At 44.9% G+C, this 24,805-nt stretch overlaps 1 long non-coding RNA gene and 1 pseudogene across 2 annotated transcripts in view; both read right to left on the reverse strand.

The window, feature by feature from the left end:
• Positions 1–17,582, reverse strand: part of LOC148134738 (uncharacterized) — a 48,149-nt gene extending 30,567 nt beyond the window's left edge. The window contains exon 1 of the long non-coding RNA XR_015755663.1: positions 17,564–17,582. This is a non-coding gene — a long non-coding RNA (uncharacterized LOC148134738). The remainder of the gene's footprint in view (positions 1–17,563) is intronic.
• LOC148134737 (uncharacterized) overlaps positions 1–24,805 on the reverse strand; it is a 191,205-nt pseudogene that overhangs the window by 84,837 nt on the left and 81,563 nt on the right. The window lies entirely within an intron of this gene.

Consider the following 24,805-nt stretch of genomic DNA (forward strand, 5'->3'; position numbering starts at 1 on the left):
ACAGTCTCTTAGAGAGCCTGTCCTCATCTTCACACCTCCTAGTGACCACACAATCATTGCAAACAGTCTCACAGTGAGACTGGCCTCATGCCTCCCAGTATCCATACAATCACTGCACACAGTCTCCCAGTGAGACTGTCCTCATCTACACACCTCCCAGTAACCATACAGTCACTGTAAACACCCATAGGGATTCTATCCTCATCTATACACCTCCCAATAACTACCCAGACACTGCACACAGTCTCCCAGTGAGACTGGCCTATTCTACACACCTCCCTGTGACCATACAGTAACTGCAAACAGGCTTAGAGAGAGCCTGTCCTCATCCACACACCTCGCAGAAACATTACAGTCTCTGCAGTCTCATATAGAACCTGTCCCCACTGACATACCTCCCAGTAACCATACATTCACTGCACAGAGTCTGATAGAGAGTCTATCCCCATTTACACATCTGCTAGTAACCACGCAGTCACTGCAAACAGTCTCATAGAGAACCTGTCTTCAACCACACCCATTCCAGTAACCATACAGTCACTGCAAACAGTCTCATAGAGATAATGTCTTCATCTACACACCTCCCAGTAACCATACAGTCACTGGAAACAGTATCACAGTGAGAATGGCCTCAACTGCACACCTCCCAGTAACCATACAGTCACTGCAAATAGTCTCAGAGAGAGCTTGTCCTCGTTTACACACCTCCTAGTAACCATACACTAACTGCAAACCATCTCAGAGAGAGCCTGTCCTCATCCATACACCTCTCAGTAACCACACAGTCACTGCAGTCTCCCAGTGAGAGAGGCCTCATCAACACGCCTCCCAGTAACCATACAGTCACTACAAACAGTCTCTCAGAGAGACTTTTCTCAACTACACACCCCAAGTGATCATATAGTGACTGCAAACAGTCTCATAGAGAGACTCTCCTCATCTACACACCTCCCACTAACCATACATTCACTGCACACAGTCTCCCAGTGAGACTGGCCTCATATACACACCTCTCTGTGACTGTACAGTCACTGCAAACAGTCTCGGAGAGAGCCTGTCCTCATCTACACACCTCCCAGTAACCAGTCACTGCACACGCTGACTGGCCTCAGCTATACACCTTCCAGTGACCATACACTCACCGCTAACCATCTCAGAGAGAGACTGTCCTCATCCACACACCTCTCATCACCAAACAGAAACTGTAAAGAATCTCATAGTGAAACTGGCCTCATCAACACACCTCCCAGTAACCATACAGTCATTGCACACAGTCTCCCAGTGAGACTGGCCTCATCAACAAGCCTCCCAGTTACCATACAGTTACTGCAAACAGTATCACTGTGAGAATGACCTCAACCGCACACCTCCCAGTGACCACACAGTCACTGCAGATAGTATAATAGAGATCCTGTCCTTACCTACACACCTCCCAGTGACCAGACAGTCACTGAAAACCGTTTCATAAAGAGTCTATTCTCATCTACACACCTCCCATTAATCACCCAGTCACTGCACACAGTCTCCCAGCGAGACTGGCCTCATGAAAACACCACTCAGTAACCATACAGTCACTGCAAACAGACTCATAGAAAGCGTGACCTCATCGACACATCTCCCAGTAATATTAGAGTCAATGCAATCAGTCTCACAGTGAACCTCTCCTCATTCACACACCTCTCAGTAACCATACAGCCATTGCAAACACTCTCATATAGAGTCTATCCTCAACTACAGACGACCCAGTAACCACACAGTCACTGAAAAGTCTCTCAGTGACACTAGCCTCATCTACACACCTACCAGTAACCATACAGTCACTGCAAACAGTCTCAGATCGAGGCTGTTCTGATCTACACACCTCCCAGTGACCATACAGCCACTGCAATCAGTCTCAGAGAGAGCCTGTCCTAATCTACACACCTCCCAGTGTCCGTACAGTCAGTGTAAACAGGCTCATAGAGAGAGTCTGTCCTCATCTACACAAGTTCCAGTAGCCATACAGTAGCCATACAGTAGTCCGTACAGTCACTGCAAACAGTTGGATGGAGACCCTTTCCCCACTCACACAGCTGCCAGTAACCAAACATTCACTGAAAACAGTCTCATAGAGATTCTTTCCTCAACTACACACCTCTCAGTAACCACCCAGTCACTGCAAACAGTCTCCCAGTGAGATTGGCATCATCTACACACCTCCCAGTAACCACACAGTCACGGCACACATTCTCCCACGGTGACTGGCCTCACCTACCCACCTCACTGTAACCATACAGTCACCTTAGGGAACATCTCTGGGACACCTGCACCAATCAACCACACCGCCCTGTGGCCCAACATTTCAACTCCCCCTCCCACTCTGCCGAGGACATGGAGGTTCTTGGCCTCCTTCACCGCCACTCCCTCACCACCTAACGCCTTGAGGAAGAACGCTTCATCTTCTGCCTCGGAACACTTCAACCCCAGGGCATCAATGTGGACTTCAACAGTTTTCTCATTTCCCCTTCCCCCACCTCACCCCAGTTCCAAACTTCCATCTCAGCACTCTCCCCATGACTGTCCTACCTGCCTATCTTCCTTTCCACCTATCCACTCCACCCTTCTCCCTGACCTATCACCTCCATCCCCACTGTCCTCAACTACAGTTCTCCCAGTGGGCATACAGTCAATGCAAACAGTTTCACAGTGTGCCTAGCCTCATTTACACACCTCCCAGTAACCATACAGATACTGCACACTGTCTCCCAGTGACACAGGACCAAACAACACGACTCCCAGTTACCATACTGTCACTGCAAACAGTATCATAGTGAGCCTGTCTTCATCCACACACCTTCCAGTAACCATACAGTCATTGAAAACAGTCTCATGCAGAGCCAGTCACTACAAACAGTCTTATAGATACCGGGTCTTTATCCACACATCTCCCAGTGACCATACAGTCACTGCAAACAGTCTCAGGTGAGACTGGCCCCATCTCCACACCCAACCGTACCAGACAGTCACTGCAAACTGTCTCACTGTGAGACTAGCTTCATCAATACACCTCCCAGTAACCATACGGTCACTGCAAACAGACTTATAGAGGGCATGTTCTCATCCACACACCTCCCACTAACCATGCAGTAACTGCACACAGTCTCCCAGTGAGACTGGCCTCATCGACACACCTCCCAGTAAATATACAGTCACTGCACAGAGTCACATAGAGAGCTTGTCCTCGCCTACACACCTCCCAGTGACCAAACAGTCACTGCAAACAGTCTCATGGAGAACCTGTCCTCATGTAAACACCACCCTGTTACCATGCAGTCACTGCGAACAATATCATAGAGAGCGTGTCCTTATCTACACGTCTCCCAGTGACCATAGAGTCACTGCAAACAGTCTCAAAGAAACTCCACCCAGGAACCACACAATCAGTGCAAACAGTCTCCCAGTGAGATGCACACAGAGACCCTTTTCCTCAGCTGCAGACCTCCCAGTAACCAGTCATTGCAAATACTCTCCCAATGAGATGGCCTCATCAACACGACTCCCAGTTACCATACTGTCACTGCAAACTGTCTCATAGAGAGCCTGTCTTCATCCACACACCTTCCATGACCACATATTCACAGCAAAGAGCCTCTTATCCCTCCAAACCTTCCTATTCATATACCCATCCAAATGCCTCTTAAAATGTTGCAATTGTACCAGCCTCCACCACTTCCTCTGGCAGCTCATTCCATACAGGTTCCACACTCTGCATGAAAAAGTTGCCTCTTAGGTCTCTTTTATATCTTTCCCCTCTCACCCTAAACCCTCTAGTTCTGGACTCCCCGACCCCAAGGAAGACACTTTGCCAATTTACCCTATCCATACCCCTCATAATTTTGTAAACCTCGAGACAGTCACCCCTTAACTTCCGACGCTCCAGGGAAAACAGCCCCAGCCTGTTCAGCCTCTCCCTACATTTCAAATCCTCCAACTCTGGCAACATCCTTGTAAATCTTTTCTGAACCATTTCATGTTCCACAACATCTTTCCAATAGGAAAATTGCACGCAATATTCCAACAGTGGCCTAGCCAATGTCCTGTACAGCTGCAACATGACCTCCCAACTCCTGTACTCAATACTCTGACCAATACAGGAAAGCATACCAAATGCCTCCTTCAATTCCCTATCTACCACTTTCAAGGAGCTATCAACCTGCACTCCAAGGTCTCTTTGTTCAGCAACACACCCTAGGACCTGACCATTAAGCGTATAAGTCCTGCTAAGATTTGCTTTCCCAAAATGCAGCACCTCGCATTTGTCTGAATTAAACTCCATCTGCCACTTCTCAGCCCATTGGCCCATTTGGCCAGATCCTGTTGTAATCTGAGGTAACTCTCTTCGCTGTCGACTACACGTCCAATTTTGGTGTCATCTGCAAACTTACTAACTGTACCTCTTGTGCTCGCATCCAAATCATTTATGTAAATGACAAAAAGTAGAGGTCCCAGCACTGATTCTTGTGGCACTCTACTGGTCACAGGCCTCTAGTCTGAAAAACAACCCTCCACCACCACCCTCTGTCTTCTACCTTTGAGCCAGTTTTGTATCCAAATGGCTAATTCTCCCTGTATTCCATGAGATCTAACCTTGCTAATCAGTATCCCATGGGGAGTAGAAGTAAGACTGGCCTCTTCTACACACCTTTCAGTGACCATACAGTCACTGCTAACAATCTCATAGAAAGCCTGTCCTCAGCTACACACCTCCGAGTAACCATGCAGTCAACACAAACAGACTCATAGATAGCCTGTCTTCATCTACACACCTCCCAGTAAAAATACAGTCACTGCAAACAGTCTCATACAGAGCCTGTCCTTATCAACACACCTCCCAGTAATCATACAGTCACTACAAACAGTCTCATCGAGAGCCTGTCCTCATCTTCACACCTCCACGTTACCATACAGTCAGTGCAAAAAGTCTCAGAGAGAGGCTGTTCTCATCCACACACCTCCCAGTAACCATCCAGTCACAGCAAAGAGTCTCACATTGAGACTGGCCTCTTCTACACAGCTCCCATTAACCATACAATCACTGCAAATAGATAAGGATAGCGTGTCCTTATCTACACATCTCCCGGTGACCATACAGTCATTGAAAACAGTCTCACAGTGATACTGGCCTCTCCTACACTCCTCTAAGCAACAATACATTCACTGCAAAGAGTCTCATAGAGAGACAGTTTTCATCCACACACCTTCCACTAACCAGTCACTGTAAGCAGTCTCAGAGAGAGCCGACCCTCATCCACACATCTCCCAGTAACCATCCAGTCGTTGCACACAGTCTCACAGTGAAATTGGCCTCATCTACCCACTTCCCAGTATGCATACAGTCACTGCGAACAGTCTCATAGTGAGACTGGCCTAATCTACACACCTCTAAGCAATCATACAGTCACTGCACACAGTCATCCAGTGAGACTGGCCTCATCGACACACTATTCAGTAACCATACAGTCACTGCAAATAGTGTCATAGAGATCCTGTCTTCAACCACACACATTCCAGTAACCAGACAGTCTCCGAGGGTGACTGGCCTCATCTACACACCTCCCAGTGACCACAGAGTCACTGCAAAGAGTCTCCCAGTGAGACTGGCCTTATATTTACACACCTCCTAGTAACCATACAGTCACTGCAAACAGTCTCATAGCGAGCCTGTCCTCATCTACACACCTCCCAGTAACCATACAGTCACTGCAATCAGTCTCATAGAGACCCTGTCCACATGTACACATCTCCCCGTCACCACACAGGAACTGCAAATTGTATAATAGAAAGCCTGTCCTTATCGACACACCTCCCAGTGCTCATACAGTCACTGCAAACAGTCTCATAGAGACTATCCCCACTTACACAGCTGCCATGAACCATGCAATCACTGCAAAAGGTATCATGGAGAACCTGTCCCCACTTACACACCTCCCAGTGACGTTAGTCATTGCACACAGTCTCATAGAGAAGCGGTGCTCATTAACACACTTCCAAGTAACCATACTGTCACTGCAAACAGTCTCAGAGAGAGCCTGCCCTCATCCTCACACCTCCCAGTGACCAACCAGTCACAGCAAAGAGTCTCACATTGAGACTGGCCTCTTCTATACAGCTCCCATTACCCATACAGTCACTGCAAATAGTACCATAGAGAGCGTGTCCTTATCTACACATCTCCCAGTAACCATACAGTCACTGCAATCAGTCTGATAATGAGACTGGCCTAATCTACACATATCCCAGTAACCATACAGTCATTGAAAACAGTCTCACAGTGATACTGGCCTCATGTACACACCTCCCAGTAATCACACAGTCACTGCACACAGTCTCCCAGTGAGACTGGCCTCATGTACACACCTCCCAGTATCCATACAGTCACTGCACACAGTCTCCCAGTGAGACTGTCCTCATCAACACGCCTCCCAATTACAATACAGTCACTGCAAACAGTCTTCCAGTGAGACTGGCATCATCTACACACCTCCCACAAACCATTCATTCACTGCACACAGTCTCACAGTGATACTGGCCTCTTCTACACACCTCCCAGTAACCATACAGTCACTGTAAGCAGTCTCAGAATGTCCTTATTGACATGCCTCCTAGTAGCCATACAGTCAGCGCAATTAGTCTCACAGTGAACCTGTCCTCATCTATACACCTCCCAGTAACAATACAGTCACTGCAAACAGTCTCATGTAGAGAGCCTGCCTTCATCCACACACACCTTCCAGTAACCATACAGTCAAAGCAAAGTCTCTTAGAAAGCCTGTCCTCATCTAAACATCTCCGAGTAACCATACAGTCAACGCAATTAGTCTCACAGTGAACTTGCCCTCATCTACACACCTCCCAGTGACCATACAGTCACTATAAAATGGTCTCATAGAGAGCCTGTTCTCATCTACACACCTCCCAGTTACCATACAGACACTGCACACCGTCACTCAGTGAGACAGGCCTCAACAACGTGCCTCCCGGTTACTGTACAGTCACTGCAAAAAGTCTCAGAGATCCTGTCTTCAACCACATACCTCCCAGTAACCAAAGAATCACTGAAAAGAGTCTCACAGTGAGATTGGCCTCATTTACACACCTCCTGGAAACCGTACAGACACTGATCACAGTCTCCCAGTGAGGCTGGCCTCATCTACACACATCTCAGTAATGATACAGTCACTGCAAATAGTCTCAGAGAGAACTTGGCCTCAGCTACACACCTCCCAGTAACCATACAGTCACTGCAATCAGTCTCATAGAGACTCTGTCCACATATACACACCTCCCTGTCACCACACAGGAACTGCAAATAGTATAATAGAAAGCCTGTCCTTATCGACACACCGCCCAGTGCTCATACAGCCACTGCAAACAGTCTCAGAGAGGCTATCCCCACTTACACAGCTGCCAGTAGCCATGCAGTCACTGCAAAAAGTATCATGGAGAACCTGTCCCCACTTATACACCTCCCAGTAACCATACAGTCTTTGCACACAGTCTCATAGGGAGCCTAGCCTTACGCAGCTGACAGTAATCATACAGTCACTGCAAACTATCTCATAGAGAAACAGTCCTCAACTACACACCTCCCAGAAACAATACAGTCTCAGAGAACCTGTCCGCACTTACACACCTCCCAGTGACCATACAGTCACTGCACACAGTATCATAGAGAACCGGTGCTCATCTACACGCTTCCAAGTAACCATACTATCACTGCAAACACTCTCAGAGAGAGCCTATTTTCATCCACACACCTTCCAGTAACCATGCATTCAATGCAAACAGTCACAGAGAGAGTCTGTCCTCATTGACATGCCTCCCAGTAGCCATACAGTCAGTGCAATCAGTCTCACAGTGAACCTGACCTCATCTATACACCTCCCAGTAACCATACAGTCAGTGCAGTCTCATAGAGAGCCTTCGTCATCTACACACCTACTAGTAAATATGCAGTCACTGCAAACAGTTTCAGAAAAAGCCTGTCTTCATCTACACACCACCCAGTAACCATACAGTCACTTCAAACAATCTCTTAGAAAGCCTGTCCTCATCTACACATCTCCCGGTAACCATACAGTCAACGCAATTAGTCTCACAGTGAACCTGCCCTCATCTAAACACCTCCCAGTAACGATACAGACACTGCAAACATTCTCATGGTGAGACTGTCCTCATGTAGACACCTCCCAGTGACCATGCAGTCACTGCAAAATGTCTCAGAAAGGCTATCCCCACTTACACAGCTGCCAGTAACCATGCAGTGACTGCAAAAAGTATCATAGAGAGGCCATCCTCAACTACAGACCTCACAGTAACCATAAAGTCACTGCAGTCAATCTGATAGAGACCCTGTCCTCATGTACACACCTCCCATAAATAATAGTCTTCACAAACAGTCTCTGGAGAACCTGTCCTCGTGCACACACCTCTCAGTAACCATACAGTCATGGCAAATAGGCTCACAGTGAGACTCGTCTCACTTGCACACCTCCCAGTAACTATACAGTCACAGCAAACACAGTCTCATAGAGAGGCCCTCCTCGATTACACATCCCACATAAATCATACAGTCACTGCAAACAGTCTCACAGTGAGACTACTCTCATTTACACACCGCATAGTAACCAGTAGGTCATTGCACACAGTCTGATAGAGAGCCTATCCCCACTTACACATCTGCCAGTGGCCATACATTCACTGCAAACAGTCTCAGAGAGAGCCTGTCCCTACTTACACACCTCTCAGTAACCATACAGTCACTGCAAATAGTCTCACAGTGAGACTGCCCTCATCTAAACAGCCGACAGTGTCCATTCAGTCACTGCAAACACTCTCATCGAGAGTCTGTCCTCATGTACACATCTCCCAGTAACCATACAGAAAGTCTGACCTCATGCACACACCTCAATGTGATCATACAGTCACTGCAAACAGTTTCACAGTGAGCCTATCCTCATCTACACACTTTCCAACAACCATACAGTCAGTACAGACAGACTCATAGTGGGCCTATCCACAACTACATCCATCCCAGGAACCACACAGTCACCGCAAGCAGTATCATTGAGACCCTGTCCCCATTTTCACAGCTGCCAATAAACATATAGTCACTGCAAATAGTCTCATAAAGAACCGGTACCATAGGTACACATCTGCCAGTAACCATAGTCACTGCAAACAGTCACATAGAGAGCCTGTGCTCACCTACACACCTCCCAGTAACTGTAAAGTCACTGCATTCAGTCTCCTAGGGTGACTGGCCTCATCCACACACCTCTCAGTAACCACACAGTCACTGCAAAGAATCTCAGTGAGACTGGCCTTATCAACACGCCTAGTAGTTACCATACAGTCACTGCAAATAGTCTCATAGAGATCATGTCCTCATCCACACTCCTCCCAGTAACCATACAATCACTGCAAACAGGAGAAAGTGAGGTCTGCAGATGCTGGAGATCAAAGTTGAAACTTTATTGCTGGAACAGCACAGCAGGTCAGGCAGCATCCAGGGAACAGGAGATTCGACGTTTCGGGCACAGGCCCTCAGGAATCACTGCAAACAGTCTCACAGATAGCCTTTCCTCACCTGTACACCTGCCAGTAACCACCCAGTCACTGCAAACAGTCTCATAGAGAGTCTATCCTTATCTACACACCTCCCAGTAATCACACAGTCACTGCAAACAAACTCCCAGTGAGACTGGCATCATCTACACATCTCCCACTAACCATACATTCACTGCACACAGTCTCATAGAAAGCCTGACCTCATGTACACACCTCCCAGTGACTATACAGTCACTGCAACCAGTCTCAGAGAGCATGTCCAAATCAGCACACCTCCCAGAAACCATGCAGTGACTGCAAACAGCCTCATAGACAGCCTGTCCTAATCAACACACCTCAAAACAGCCATGCAGTCACTGCAAACAGTGTCATAGAGACCCTGTCCCCACTTTCACAGCTGCCAGTAAACATACAGTCACTGCAAATAGTCTCATAAAAGAACCTGTTCCCACTGACACAGATGATAGTAACCGTACATTACTGCAAATAGTCACATAGAGAGCCTGTCCTCTTCTACACACCTCACAGTAACCATACTTTAACTGCAAACAGTCTCATCGAGATTTGTGGGAAGATTTGTAGCTTGGGTGCTGGTTGTTGTGGTTCTGTTCGCCGAGCTGGGAATTTGTGTTGCAGACGTTTCGTCCCCTATCTAGGTGACATCCTCAGTGCTTGGGAGCCTTCTGTGAATTGCTTCTGTGATGTTTCCTCCAGCATTTATAGTGGTTTGTCTCTGCCGCTTCCAGTTGTCAGTTCCAGCTGTCCGCTGCAGTGGCCGGTATATTGGGTCCAGGTCGATGTGTTTGTTGATAGAATCTGTGGATGAGTGCCATGCCTCTAGGAATTCCCTGGCTGTTCTCTGTAATAGTAGTGTTGTCCCAGTCGAACTCATGTTGCCTGTCATCTGCGTGATTTGCTACTAAGGATAGCTGGTCGTGTCGTTTCGTGGCTAGTTGGTGTTCATGGATACGGATCGTTAGCTGTCTTCTTGTTTGCCCTATGTAGTGTTTTGTGCAGTCCTGGCATGGGATTTTGTACACTACGTTGGTTTTGCTCATGCTGGGTATCGGGTCCTTTGTCCTGGTGAGTTGTTGTCTGAGAATGGCTGTTGGTTTGTGTGCTGTTATGAGCCCTCGTGGTCGTAGTAGTCTGGCTGTCAGTTCAGAAATGTTCTTGATGTATGGTAACGTGGCCACTCCTTTGAGTTGTGGCATGTCCTCATTCCATTGTCTTTCCCTTAGGTATCTGTTGATGAAATTGCGGGGGTATCCATTTTTGGCGAATACATTGTAGAGGTGTTCTTCTTCCTCTTTTTGCAATTCTGGTGTGCTGCAGTGTGTTGTGGCCCTTTTGAACAGTGTCTTGATGCAATTTCTTTTGTGTGTGTTGGGGTGGTTGCTTTCGTAGTTCAGGACTTGGTCTGTGTGTGCGGCTTTCCTGTATAATTTTGTGGTGAATTCTCTGTTCGGTGTTGGAGGAAACATCACAGAAGCACTTCACAGGAGGCTCCCAAACACTGAGGATGTCACCTAGATAGGGGACGAAATGTCTGCAACGCAAATTCTTAGCTCGGCGAACAGAACCACAACAACCAGCACCCGAGCTACAAATCTTCTCACAAGGTTCCATGTGGTTGGCTGCTCTGAAAGGTTCGATTTCATGAAATCCAGGGCAAGCTGGCAATTTGGATACACAATTGGCTTGAGAGTCGGAAACAGATGCTTGTCCAATTGCAGGCCTGTGACTATTGGAGTCCCTCAGGAGTCATTGCTAGGCCCATTGCTGTTTGTTGTCTATATCAGTGATTTGGATGAGAGTGTACAAGGTCAGTTTGCTGATGACACTAAAATAGGTGGTATTGTGGACAGTGAGGGAGATTATAGAAAATGCAGCAGGACCTTGATCAGCTGGGGAAGTGAGCAGAGAAATAGCAAATGGAGTTTAATATACATAAGTGAATCCCCAGGACCCAATCAGGTGTCCTCTAGAACTTGAGAGGAAGTTCGGGAAATGATTGCTGGGCCCTTTGCTCAAATAATTGTCTTATTGATAGTCACAGGTGAGGTGCCAGAAGACTGGAATTGGCTAATGTGGTACCACTATTTAAGAAAGGTGGTAAGGACAAGCCAGGGAACTGTAGAACGGTGAGCTTCACTTCGGTGGTAGGCAGGTTGTTGGAGGGAATCCTGAGGGATAAGATTTACACATATTCAGAAAGCCAAGGATTCATTAGGGATAATCAACATGTCTTTGTGAGTGGGAAATGATGTCTCAAGAATTTATTTGAGGTTTTTGAAGAAGTCACAAAGAGGATTGATGAGGGCAGAATGGTGGACGTGATCGATATGGACTTCAGTAAGGGGTTCGACAAGGTTCCCCATGGGAGACTGGTTAGCAAGGTTAGATCTCATGGAATACAGGGAGAACTAGCCATTTGGATACAAAACTGGCTCGAAGGTCAAAGAGAGATGGCGGTGGTGGAGTTTGTTTTTCAAACTGGAGACCTGTGACCAATGGAGTGGCACAAGAAATGGTGCTGGATCCACTAATTTTTGTCATTTGTATGAATAATTTCGATGTGAACATAGGACATATAGTTAGCAAGTTTGCAGATGCTACCAAAATTGGAGGTGTAGTGGTCAACAAAGAAGTAGCAATAACATTAGCAACTTTGCTGATGATACTAAGCAGGGTGGCAGGGTGAAATGTGATGAGGATGTTAGGAGATTACAGGGTGACCTGGACACGTTAGGTGAGTGGTCAGATGCATGGAGATGCAGTTTAATGTGGATAAATGTATGGTTATCCACTTTGGTGGCAAGAACAGGAAGGCAGATTACTACCTAAGTGGAATCAATTTAGGTAAAGGGGCAGTACAGAGAGATCTGGGTGTTCTTGTACACCAGTCAATGAAGGTAAGCATGCACGTACAGCAGATAGTGAAGAAGGCGAATAGCATGCTGGCCTTCATAACAAGAGGGATTGAGTATCGAAGCAAAGAAGTTCTTCTGCAGCTGTACAGGGCCCTGGTGAGACCACACCTGGAGTACTGTGTGCAGTTCTGGTCTCCAAATTTGAGGAAAGACATTCTGGCTATTGAGGGAGTGCAGCGTAGGTTCACGAGGTCAATTCCTGGAATGGCAGGATTACCTTACACTGAAAGACTGAAGCGACTGGGCTTGTATACCCTTGAGTTTAGAAGACTGAGAGGGGATCTGATTGAGACATATAAGATTATTAAAGGATTGGAAACTCTGGAGGCAGGAAACATGTTTCTGCTGATGGGTGAGTGCCGAACCAGAGGACACAGCTTAAAAATATGGGGTAGACCTTTTAGGACAGAGATGAAAAGAAACTACTTCACCCAGACGATGGTGGCTGTGTGGAATGCTCTGCCCCAGAGGACAGTGGAGGTACAGTCTCTGCATTCATTTCAGAAAGAGTTGGATAGAGCTCTCAAGGATTGTGGAATCGAGGGTTATGGAGATAAGGCAGGAACAGGATACTGATTAAGGACGATCAGCAATGATCATATCGAATGGTGGTGCAGGCTGGAAGGGCAGAATGGCCTACTCCTGCACCTATTGTCTATTGTCTACCTCAGATTACAATGGTATCTTGATCAGATGGACAAATGGGCTGAGGAGTGGAGTTTAATTTAGATAAATGGGAAGTGTTGCATCTTGGGAAAGCAAATCTTATCAGGACTTGTGCACTTAATGGTAAGGTCCTAGCGAGTGCCAACAATACTTTGGAATGTTGTGTGCAATTCTGATTTCCTTTCGATCAGAGGGATATCTCGAAATTTGAAAGGATTCAGTAAAGATTGACAACGATGTTGTCAGGGTTGGAGGATTTGAGCTATAGGGAGAGGTTGAATAGGCTGGGGATGTTTTCCCAGGAACGTCAGAGGCTGAGAGGTGATCTTATAGAGGTTTATAAAATTATGAAGGGCTTGGATAGAGGAAATAGACAAGATCTTTTCCCTGGGGTGGGGAGTCTAGAACTAGAGGGCATAGGTTTAGAGTGACAGGGGAAAGATATAAAAGAGACCTAAGGGGCAACGTTTTCACGCAGAGGGTAGTGTGTGTGTAGAATGAGCTGCCAAAGCAAGTGGTGGAGGCTGGTACAGTTGCAACATTTAAAAGGATCTGGATGGGTATATCAATAGGAAGGGTTTGGAGGGATGTGGGCCTGGTGCTGGCAAGTGGAACTAGGCTGGGTTGGGATATCTACTCAACGTGGATGGGTTGCGTCTGTTTTCATGCTACGCACCTCTCTGACTGGAGGTCTTGCATTTTGGAAAGTCAAATCAGGACAGGAATTTCATGCTGAATGTTAGGGCTTTAAGGAGTGTAGTGCAACAGAGGGACCTTGTAGTTCAGATGCACAATTCTCTGAAAGTGAAGTCACAGGTAGACAGGATAGTGAAGGAGGCATTTGGCACACTGACCTTCATCAGTTACAGCATTGAATACAGAAGTTGGGAAGTTATGTTGCAGTTATACAGAACGTTGATGAGGCTGCACTTGTGAGCATTGTGTTCAGTTTTGGTGACCTTGCTACAGGAAGGATGTTACCAAACTGAAATTTACTGGGATGTTGCCAAGACTCAACTGTCAGAGTTCTGAGGAGAGATTGGGTAAACTAGGACATTTCTTTAGAGTGCAGGAAACTGAGATTGGATCTTATTGAAGTGTACCAGATCATGGCAGGCATGGAAAGGGTGAGGGCATTCAATCTTTTTCCCAGGCATGGAAATTGTGGACGAGAGGGCATCAGTTTAAAGTTAGTGGGTAAAGAACGAAAGGGTAACTGAAGGGAAATGTTTTGACTCAGACGGTGATATGCATATGCTGCAGGTCATTATCACTGTGAAACAGATTGGAAGGAGTGTGCTGCAGGTCAGTATCACTGAAACAGATTGTGAGGATGCGGGACACGATAGCGTTGATTTCTGCTTAAAGCAGCTTGAGAGGAGAGGAGTAAATTTTGTAAGATTGTGCAGGGAATGCCGGATGACTGAAGAAATTGAGGATTTGGTTAAGAAAAAGAAGGAAGCATATATCAGGTATAGACAGGATAGATCGAGTGAATCCTTAGAATACTATAAAGGCAGTAGGAGTATACTTAAGAGGGAAATCAAGAGGGCAAAAAGAGGGCATGAGATAGCTTTGGCAAATAGAGTTAAGGAGAACCCAAAGGGTTTTTGCAAATACATTAAGGACAAAAGGGTAACTAGGGAGAGAACAGGGCCCCTCAAAGATCAGCAAGGCGGTCTTTGTGTGGAGCCGCAGGAGATGGGGCAGATACTAAACAAGTATTTGCATTATTATTTACTGTGTAAAAGGATATGGAAGATATAGAATATAGGGAAATTGATGGTGACATCTTGAAAAATGTCCATATTACAGAGAAGGAAGTGCGGGGTATCTTGAAACGCATAGAAGTGGATAAATCCCCAGGAGAAAGTGAGGACTGCAGATGCTGGAGATCAGAACCGAAAATGTGTTGCTGGAAAAGTGTAGCAGGTCAGGCAGCATCCAAGGAGCAGGAGAATCGACGTTTCGGGCATGAGCCCTTCTTCAGGAATCTTTTCCTGAAGTGCCACAGGATCAGTGCTAGGTCCATTACTTTTTATCATTTATATAAGTGATTTGGATGTGAACATAGTTCGTAAGTTTGCTGATGATGTCAAAATTGGAGGTGTCCTGGACAGCGAAGAAGGTTACCTCAGATTACAACAGGATCTTGATCAGATGGGCCAATAGGCTGAGAACTGGCAGATGGGGTTTAATTTAGATAAATGTGAGGTGCTGCATTTTGGGAAAGCCAATCTCAGCAGGACTTCTCCACTTAATGGTAAGGTCCTAGAGAGCTTTGGTGAACAAAGAGACCTTGGAGTGCAGGTTGATAGCTCCTTGAAAGTGGTAGATAGGATAGTGAAGAAAGCATTTGGTATGCTTTCCTTCATTGGTCAGAGTATTGAGTACAGGAGTTGGGAAATCATGTTGCGGCTGTACAGGACATTGGTTAGGCCACTGTTGGAATATTGTGTGCAATTCTGGTCTCCTTCCTATCGGAAAGATGTTGTGAAACTTGAAAGGATTCAGAAAAGATGTACAAGGATATTGCCAGCGTTGGAGGATCTGAGCTAAGGGGGAGGCTGAACAGGCTGGGGTTGTTTTCCCTGGAACGTCGGAGACTGAGACCTTGCAGAGGTTTATAAAATCATGAGGGGCATGGTTAGAATAAATAAGACAATCTTTTCTCTAGGGGGGAGAGTCCAGAAATAGAGGACATAGGTTTAGGGTGAGAGGGGAAAGATAAAAAAAGGGACCTGAGGGGCAACGCTTTCACACAGAGGGTGGTCCATGTATGGAACGAGCTTCCAGAGGAAGTGGCAGAGGCTGGAACAATTGCAACATGTAAAAGGCATCTGGATGGGTATTTGAATAAGAAGGGTTTGGAGAGTTTCGGGCTGTGTGCTGGCAGGTGGGACTAGATTGCCTTGGGACGAGTTGGACCAAGGAGTCTATTTCCATGCTATACATCTCTATGACTGTAATTGTAGCAACCCACTTGTTATGAACGAATGTTCAGTACTTCGCCTGCCCCTCCCCCGCACCCATGTCTGTATTTTTCAGTTTGGTGTCAATAGTTCCCCCTCTGAATCTCCCAGTTTCTTATTGCTCAGCTTCAGAAATGATCGTGATTGATTCGTAGTGAGAGCGGAAACAAGATCATGAGCACCAGAATTTGAGAGGCCAGCATTTGTCGGGCTTGGGTTTAAAGATGGAGAGAGGGGGGACAAATGGACAATTGAAATTAAAGTGAAGCAGATGTGAAATTTGACATGGGCACTCTGATAGAAATAAAGGTGTTTATTTTGGAAAGGAGAACAAAAGATCAGTATTATTTAAATAGGGAAAAGCTGCAAAAAGCTGCAACACAAAAACTGAGGGGAACCTGTGCAGGAAATACAAAGCTAGCAGACAGGGTGCAGTAGATAATGCTAATGGAATGTTTCTTACCTTCCTGACAAAGCTAAGGTTTAGTTATGATACATAGAGAGGAAAAATGTATGATCTGGGTCAGTTGAGAGTGGTTTACTGATCTCTGAAAACAAACAGGCATATGGTGTAGGGTGTATTGATCTGTGTAGCTTGTGGCAACAGTCTTCTGTTCAAGTGTTGGGTACCTCTTTGTCTTGGTGTTTCTCCATTTTCCAGACATGTAACGAAGGAGCTGCTTGATGAGACTGCTCCTGGTCACCAAGCACTAATTTGACTGAGCAACAGTGAAGCAACAGCAAACTCCTTCCAAGTCTTTATGGTACATGACTTGGAGGGGATCTTGCAAATGGTTCCATGTATTTGATGCCTTTGTCCTTCACGATGATTGAGGTTTGGAAGGTGGTTAGCGGTTTGGAAGGTGCTGCCTAAGGATCCTTGATGAGTTGTTGTAGTGATTCTTGTCAATGACACACACTACTGCCACTCAGTGTTGGTTGTGAAGGGAGTGGATTTTGAAGGTGGTGGATAGGATGCAACATGCGATTCTGATTTGACCTGTTACATAGCAATCTTTTCCAGTGTTGCTCATCCAGGCATCGTATTCCTGATTTGTGGCTTGTAGATGGTTGATGCTTTCTACACCTAATCTGTCTACCCCTTCAAGAATGTTGTAACTTTCAAAGAACATTGTTTATTCTTCTAATCTCCAGAGAAAACATGCCCAGTCTCCTCAATTGCTAATTGATAGGACAGTCCCACCAACCCAGCAATCAGTTTACTGAAAAGCCCTATAATTCCCTCTGAAGTAAATAGGCCTGAGGACCAGAAGTGTGCACAATACTCCAAGTGAGGTCTCATCTCTATAAAGAAAATTCAGAAGCTAACAGAGGATTTCCCTTCTGAATTGCTTTCTGCACCGACATGTTAATGTTCAGTACCTTGTGAACAGGAGTATTTTGGTCCTTCTGTACCTCAATATTTTCAAGCTTTTACCATTTAAGAAATGCTCTTCCCTTCTATACGTGACACTTTCTAGAAGAGAAAAAGATAGTATGAAGCCAAGTCTTAACTCCTGTGAAATTATAAAACTGATTTCATAGTCACTGACATGAACACACTATCTCTCCAAAATCTTGGAATCATGCAACATGGAAACAACAGATCCTTTATACCAACCAATCCAACCAGGTTTCCCAAACTAAACTAGTCCGATTTGTCTGCATTTGGTTGATATCCCTCTGAACTTTTCCGATTCACGTACCTGTCCAGATAGCTTCCTCTGGCTGTTCATTTTGCATACAAACCACCCTCTGTGGAAAACGTTGCCCCAAACGTTCCACCTCCTCACCCCCAAACCTCTAGGTTTCTGCTCAAAACACTACCCAGGGCTTCACCTTGAACTGATTAATTCCTGCCCTTGTTGTACAAAAATGCAATAAACTCCATCTGCCACTTCTCAGCCTATTTTCCCAATTGATCAAGATTCCTTTCTAATCTCAGCTAACCTCCTTGGCTATTGATCATACTAACAAAGAGATCGGTGTAAGGAAGGGGCTGAGCGCTATTTCTGAAGCACTAGCATTGACAGTAGTATCAACAGGACAAGGAAATGGTGATGGGGTGGGGAGGATGATAGGTATCGGAGTCTGTGAGCTTATACATGCAATTGACAAGGAGGCAATTGTCTGAAATGGAATTGGAGAAAGTGAAGACAGGAGAAAGGGACCACAGAAGCTCCATTGAAAAAAGGGCATTTGTGGAAACTGAAAACTGGTCAGTGAAGTTACTCAATATCGAGCTAATTGAAGGGGATGTCGTAAAGACAGTGATGAAAGTACTGGCTGTAGCCAGGTAGCTGAGTAAGACTGGGATAAAGACAAATACAAAGAGGCAGCATCACCAGTGCATCCGACACCAACACCATTTAAGCAGGGATGCTGCAGTGTCCACACCCAGCAGGCACACAAACACCCCTTACAACAGCACACGGGCTAGCAGCAGGAACAGTGATGTTTTTCGTTTCCGGATCAGAACTGTTATTTAACAGAGGAATTCCAGGAAAACTGTGTCAATGAGGTGAAATAAATCAAGTCCAAATAGGGCTCTGGGACCCACAAGAGATGGTTGAAGGAAGTTGAAAGGGATAAGGGTTGATGGGTCCTTCTCAGGGAAGATCCCAAGCACTGATAATTTTATTCAGCTCCTTTTTAACTGAGCTTTACACCAGTTAGAGTAATTCAACATGGACAACAATGTGAGTGAACTTTACACAAACACACAAAACTAACCCTCAGTCTGACTGCACCCCTTCATCAGTGTTGACTAGCCCTTGAACTGACTATCTCCTGACTCACTGACTAATTTTGACTTAGCTCAGGAGTCTGCCACCCTCTCCAACCACCACCCTCTTAACCTGCCACTCTAGCTACTTACCTCACCCACATGCCCACCTTGGCCTTTTGTGAATTCACTCACAAGATGTGGGCATTTATTGTCCATCTCTATTTGCCCTCAGGAAGTTAGTACTGTTCTGCCTTTTTGAACTGTTGCAGTCCATTCAATCACTCACTCACTCGCTGATTCAGTCATTCATTCAGAGAGAGACACACACACACACGCCAATATGAGTTGTCTTCTGCTTCCCTTGAGCCTGCAGCATATCAACAAGGGATGCTAGACTTCTCACTTCTGAGAACACTCCAAGAAATACCAAATAACATCTGAGAATGGAAACATTTGAGCAGTTGGCTCTCCATTGATTGTTGCTTTGCAGAAGATCCTAGTTTTAATAAATGCCAAAAGAGGTCATTTGCAAAAGAAGCAAAGGTGAAGTAAGGTAAAATTTCTTCACTTAGCAAATAGTTGATGTATGGATTGTACATCTGGGAATGTGGTGGAGGCAGGTTCAATCAAGGCATTTGATGATCATTTGGCGAGAAATGATGTGCAATGATATGGGGGGAGAAAAGCAGGCGATTAACACTAGTAATGATGCTCATAGAGAAGGCAGTGCTGGCACAATGGGCCAAATGGTCTCTTTCTGCACTTGTGCACTTCTGTGATTCTGAGTGATATCAGACTTCACCACAGCATAAAACCAGTGATAGTGAATTGACAGCCAGTCCAATTTGTTCTTGTTTCTCTGTTCCATTGGCTTGGGAAAGTGAAATTCCATTCAAAGTGAAATTGGGTGAGGTATATTTCCAGTGATGGGTCCTAAGTCAAATATCATTGTTACTTGCCATTTATTAATTGCAGTAGAATCTTCCAATTTGTCCTGTTGAACTGTATTTTTACATCAAAGAAGCGCTGATTTGACTTTTTCATGTTTCCTGTAATATTTGAGACACAGATTTTGCATACATTTTGGTTTGACGAAATATGGTTCTCGCTACTTTTGTTTAGTCTCCAGAGCAATGACCGGGAGATTCAGGAATAAAATTACATCTGGAAACCAAATTGCAAAATACAGGGACTGGAGTAAGTAGCAGAATGTGAGATGTTTATTATGACGAGATGTCTGACACTGCACACTTTTTATTAAGTGTACAAGTTTAAGCGTATCAGTAATGACATTCATACCAAACAGTGGAAGTGAAATTGGACAAGAGTGGAGAGGTAAAACAGATGGCATCATATTTGCCAGCTCTTGCAGGCCCACCCACGAATCAAACTCTGAATTGATTGAACCGAAAGCCGCTGCTAGTGGTACAGAAGAACCGGGCAATCTCATGTACTCTGTATCTGTACCAGTGAAAGGATTGTGTGTGACTGAGGAATACAAACTGTAAAACTGCAGGAAGTACCAGACTTTGTGGCATTGTGTTTGACATTGTCAGACAATGTACTGGATCGGTAACAATTAAAAAACTGCACATTATTAATATCAATAATACTTTCTTTACCATACTCAGTGAGAATAATAAATACAGTACATTACCATTGTTATTCATAAAAATGGTGTCGTATTGGTATTGTTAAATATGGTTCACTTTTGTTAGAATTGATCGTACAAATATACTCCCATCAGTAACAGTGTTCTTTACACTGTAAATACTGTACATAGCTGCAGTATCCTTGTCCATACTGAAGTGTGCACAAGGTATATTTTCTGCTTTCCATTATTTCCCTTTGTTTGATCCAATTTCGAGCATGAATGATGTCAGTGTCCAAGGATCTGGGACCAAGGATCTTACTTCTGCTCTCACTGCACTTTAGTCAGTGATGGATCTGACCCAAAGGTGATGATAAATTGTCATTTGGGAATGAAATAACTGTCTGTGGCTCTGGGGATTCCAAACTGTAAAATATAGATTCTGAGGTAATTACCAGATTGTGTGAGACTGTGATTATAAGAACTGAGTATCTGGTTCTATATGTGATGACGACTAACAGTTATTATTTCATTAACAACATGACATTATTTTAGTGCTCGTCATGACTGTTATTAATGAAGCTGCCATTACTTACGAGTATCGAAGGTTTGAGTTATAAGGAAAGGCAGGATGGGCTGGGACGTTTTCCACTGGTTCACAGGAGGTTGAGAAGAGACATGATAGAAGTTTATAAAATAATGAGTTAATTTGTAGTTGTCTTTCCCGAGGATGGGGGATTTCGAGATTCAGGTGCATATTTTTAAGGTGAGAGAGATTTTATAAAGACCTGAGAGCAACTTTTTTTTGAGAGGGTGGTTCCCATGTGGAATTAATTTCCTGAGGAAGTGGTGGATGTGGATACAATTGCAATGTTTAAAAGACATTTGCATAGGTAGATGAATAGGAACGGCTTGGAGGAATATGGGCTGGAAGCATGCAGGTGGGGCTAGTTTAGTTTGGGATTACGTTTGCCGCATGGACTGGACGGGCTGAAGGGTCTGTATCCATGTGTTCAGTTTTTGTGTTGCAGCTTTCTGCAGCTTTTCCCTATTTAAATAATAAACAACCTGCCCACTACCAACGTCAGGCTCGCTGGTCTATTGTTCCCTGCCCTGTCCTTACCACCTTAAATCACTGCACCATGTCAGCCAACCTCCAGTCTTCTGGCACCTCACTTGTGACTATCGATGATACAAATATCTCAGCAAGAGGGCCAGCAATCACTTCGTTAGCTTCCCATGGAGTTCTAGGGTACACCAGATCAGGTCCTGAGGATTTATTCACCTTTTATGCATTTCAAGACATCCAGCACTTCCCTGTAATATGGGCATGTTTCAAGATGTCACCGTCTATTTCCCTACATTCGATATCTTCCATGTCCTTTTCCATAGTAATTACTAATGCAAAATACACATTTACTATCTCCCCAATTTTCTGCGGCTCCACAAAAAGGCCGGTGGAGTTCTTATAGGCTTGATGCTTTTCCAGCCTGAGGCCTTTTCTCTCCCACAATTGCTATTGCTGCTGCTACTGGGCTCACGGGTGAGAAATTGCCCGAGTGAAAGAGCAACTCCTTGCAAAATCATTCATCTGTATTTGGAATGACTAATAGAGGCTGTTTAGAATGCCTTGGAAATGGACAGAATGATAAATAAGCAATGCCGTCCTTGGGTCTATTGGTGCAGAGGGAAGTGTCTCTACAGCTGGGACAGAAGTCCACATTTATTCCAGTCATTGGGCCATTTGATAGACAAGTTTATTCTAAATGGCCACTTCCTTCCCTTATCCGGCTGAGCACCTAGCCAATTGCCTCGTACAATGTCAACTTTTTGCTTCAGTTCAGCAGCCTTTTTCGAGATGAGAAAACATTTTTTTCATTCTCAGAAAATACCTGTGTCTATTCCCATTATTGTTGAAGATATCTAATTTTCTCCCTTGCTCAAACCTTCAGCCATGGCAGTGTTACATCTTCCTAAGTGATGATCCCCTGAAATAAAAAAAATTGAAAGGGTTTTGAAAATATTAAATTACCTATTCAACTTTCCTCCATGTCAGTGCAACTACAGTTAGCTCTAGAATTGAATGGGAACTATAGACCAGTGAGCCTGTCATGAGTCGTGGACAAGTTGTTGGGGGGAATCCTGAGTATTTGGATGTATTGTATTTGGAAAAGCAAGGACTGATTAGGGATAGTTAACTTGGCTTTGTGTGTGCGAAATACAGTCTGACTAACTTGATTTGAGTTTTGTTGAAGAATCACAGAGCATTGATGAGGGCACAGTGGTGTACATGATCTTTGGACGTCAGTAAGATGTTCGATAAAGTTCCTCATGGTGGACTGGTTACCAAGGATAGATCACACTGAATAGAAGGAGAATTATTTGGATACAGAACTAGCTTGAAGGTAGAAGACAAAGGGCGGTGATGGAGAATTGATTGTCAGACTGGAGGCCTGTGACCGATGGCGAGTCACAAGGATCAGTGCTGGATCATTTTGTCATCATTTATACAAGTGACTTGGATGTGAACATGGAAGGTATGGTTCTTAACTTTGCAAACACCACCAAAATTGGAGGAGCAGTGAACAGCAAAGATGGTTACCTTAGAGTATGGGCCATTGGGCCAACGGGTGGAGTTCAATTTAGATAAATGTGAGGTGCTGCATTTTGGAAAGGCAAATCAGGATGGGTCTTAATAACACTTAATGGTAAGTCTTGCTGAACAAAGAGACCTTGGAGTGCAGGTTCATAGTTCCTTGAAAATGGAGACACGGCTCGATAGTGAGGAAGGACGAGTTTAACTGAGGGGTCTGTTTTCATGTATATATCATGCAACAAAGATGTTGAAATACAGTAAGTTCTGTTTCCCCTCCACCCCCACCCAGGTCACACACTGTCTGATCTCAGAATCTCAGTACATGGAAACGGATCCAACTTATCCATTCCAACCAGATTTCCTGAACTGGAGGTCATACAATAGAATCCCAACAACGTGGAAACAAGGTGATTCTATTCAACATGTCCACACCGATTCTCCAAAGAGCATCCGACCCAGACTCACCCATCTACCATATTCGCACGTCATATGGCTAATTCATCTGACCTACGCATCCCTGAAGTAGTCCCATTTATCCACAGTTGGCCCATATCCTGCTAATCTCTCCTATCCCTGTACAAATCTCTTTTAAATCTTGTAACTGTACCCACTTCCACTGGCAGCTCATTTGATATTCACACCACTATCTGTCTGAAAATATCACTCATCAGGTCTCTTTGAAATCTTTCCCCTCTCAACTAATGTCGTTGGATCCCCTAAGTGATGGAAAAGACTTTGGATATGCCCCTCATGATTTGGTAAACCTCCATAAGGTCACCCCTGAGCCTCCAACATTTCAGGTTTAAAGAAAAACCCAGCCTATTCACTTTCACCTTATAACTTAAACCTTCTAATCTCTGTGACATCCTCGTAATTCTTTTTTGCACGCTTCCAATTTAATAATATCCGCCCTAAAGCAGGCAAACACAATTGTACCCAGTACTCCACATGTGGCCTTACCATTGTCTTGTCCAGCTGTAACATGATGTGCCAACTCCTGTACTCAATGTTCTGAACAGTGAAGGCAAGCGTGCCAAATGCTTTCCTCACTAGCCAGTCTACCACTTTCAAGGAACTATGTACCTGCACCCCAAGGTCTCCCTCTTCAACAGTCATCCCCAAGGCCCTACCATTAACTGTGTTAGTTTCTGTTTTGAGAGAGAGGCAGTACCAGTGTGCTGCAATAGTGTTACTTTAGTAGCTGCTTTGAAGTGACAGACATTAAACTGCATGAGGCATTTAATGGAAATTTGCTCAGAGTCTCTCACCTTCGGACCATAGAACTATACAGTACAGCAATGGGGCCTTAGGCCAACTGTGCTGCGTCAGACATGACACCAAATTAAACTAATCCCTTCTGCCTACCTTTGCTCCATTTCTGACCAGTCCTTGCAAATTCATGTGCTTATCTTATAAGCTCAAACGCTCCTATTGTATCTGCCTCTAAAACCATCCCTGGCAGCATGTTACAAACTCCTACCACTCTCTAAAAACCTTTTTCCTCACATCTTCTTTGAACTTTCCCCTCTCACATTACATGCATGCCTCTCTGTATTAGACATTTCAATTCTGGAATAAAGATTATCACTGTCAAGCGTATCCAAACAACTAATTTTTGTAGTTGAAAGTGCAGTGCGGGAAAAGCACAGATCGGGCAGCAGACTTCTCTCAAGTCTCCCCTTCGCCTCCTGCACTCCACAGAAAACAATC

This window comes from Chiloscyllium plagiosum, unplaced genomic scaffold (genome assembly GCF_037043375.1).
Source record: "Chiloscyllium plagiosum isolate Xiang-an unplaced genomic scaffold, Cpla_swu_hap1 HiC_scaffold_52, whole genome shotgun sequence".
NCBI lineage: Eukaryota > Metazoa > Chordata > Chondrichthyes > Orectolobiformes > Hemiscylliidae > Chiloscyllium > Chiloscyllium plagiosum.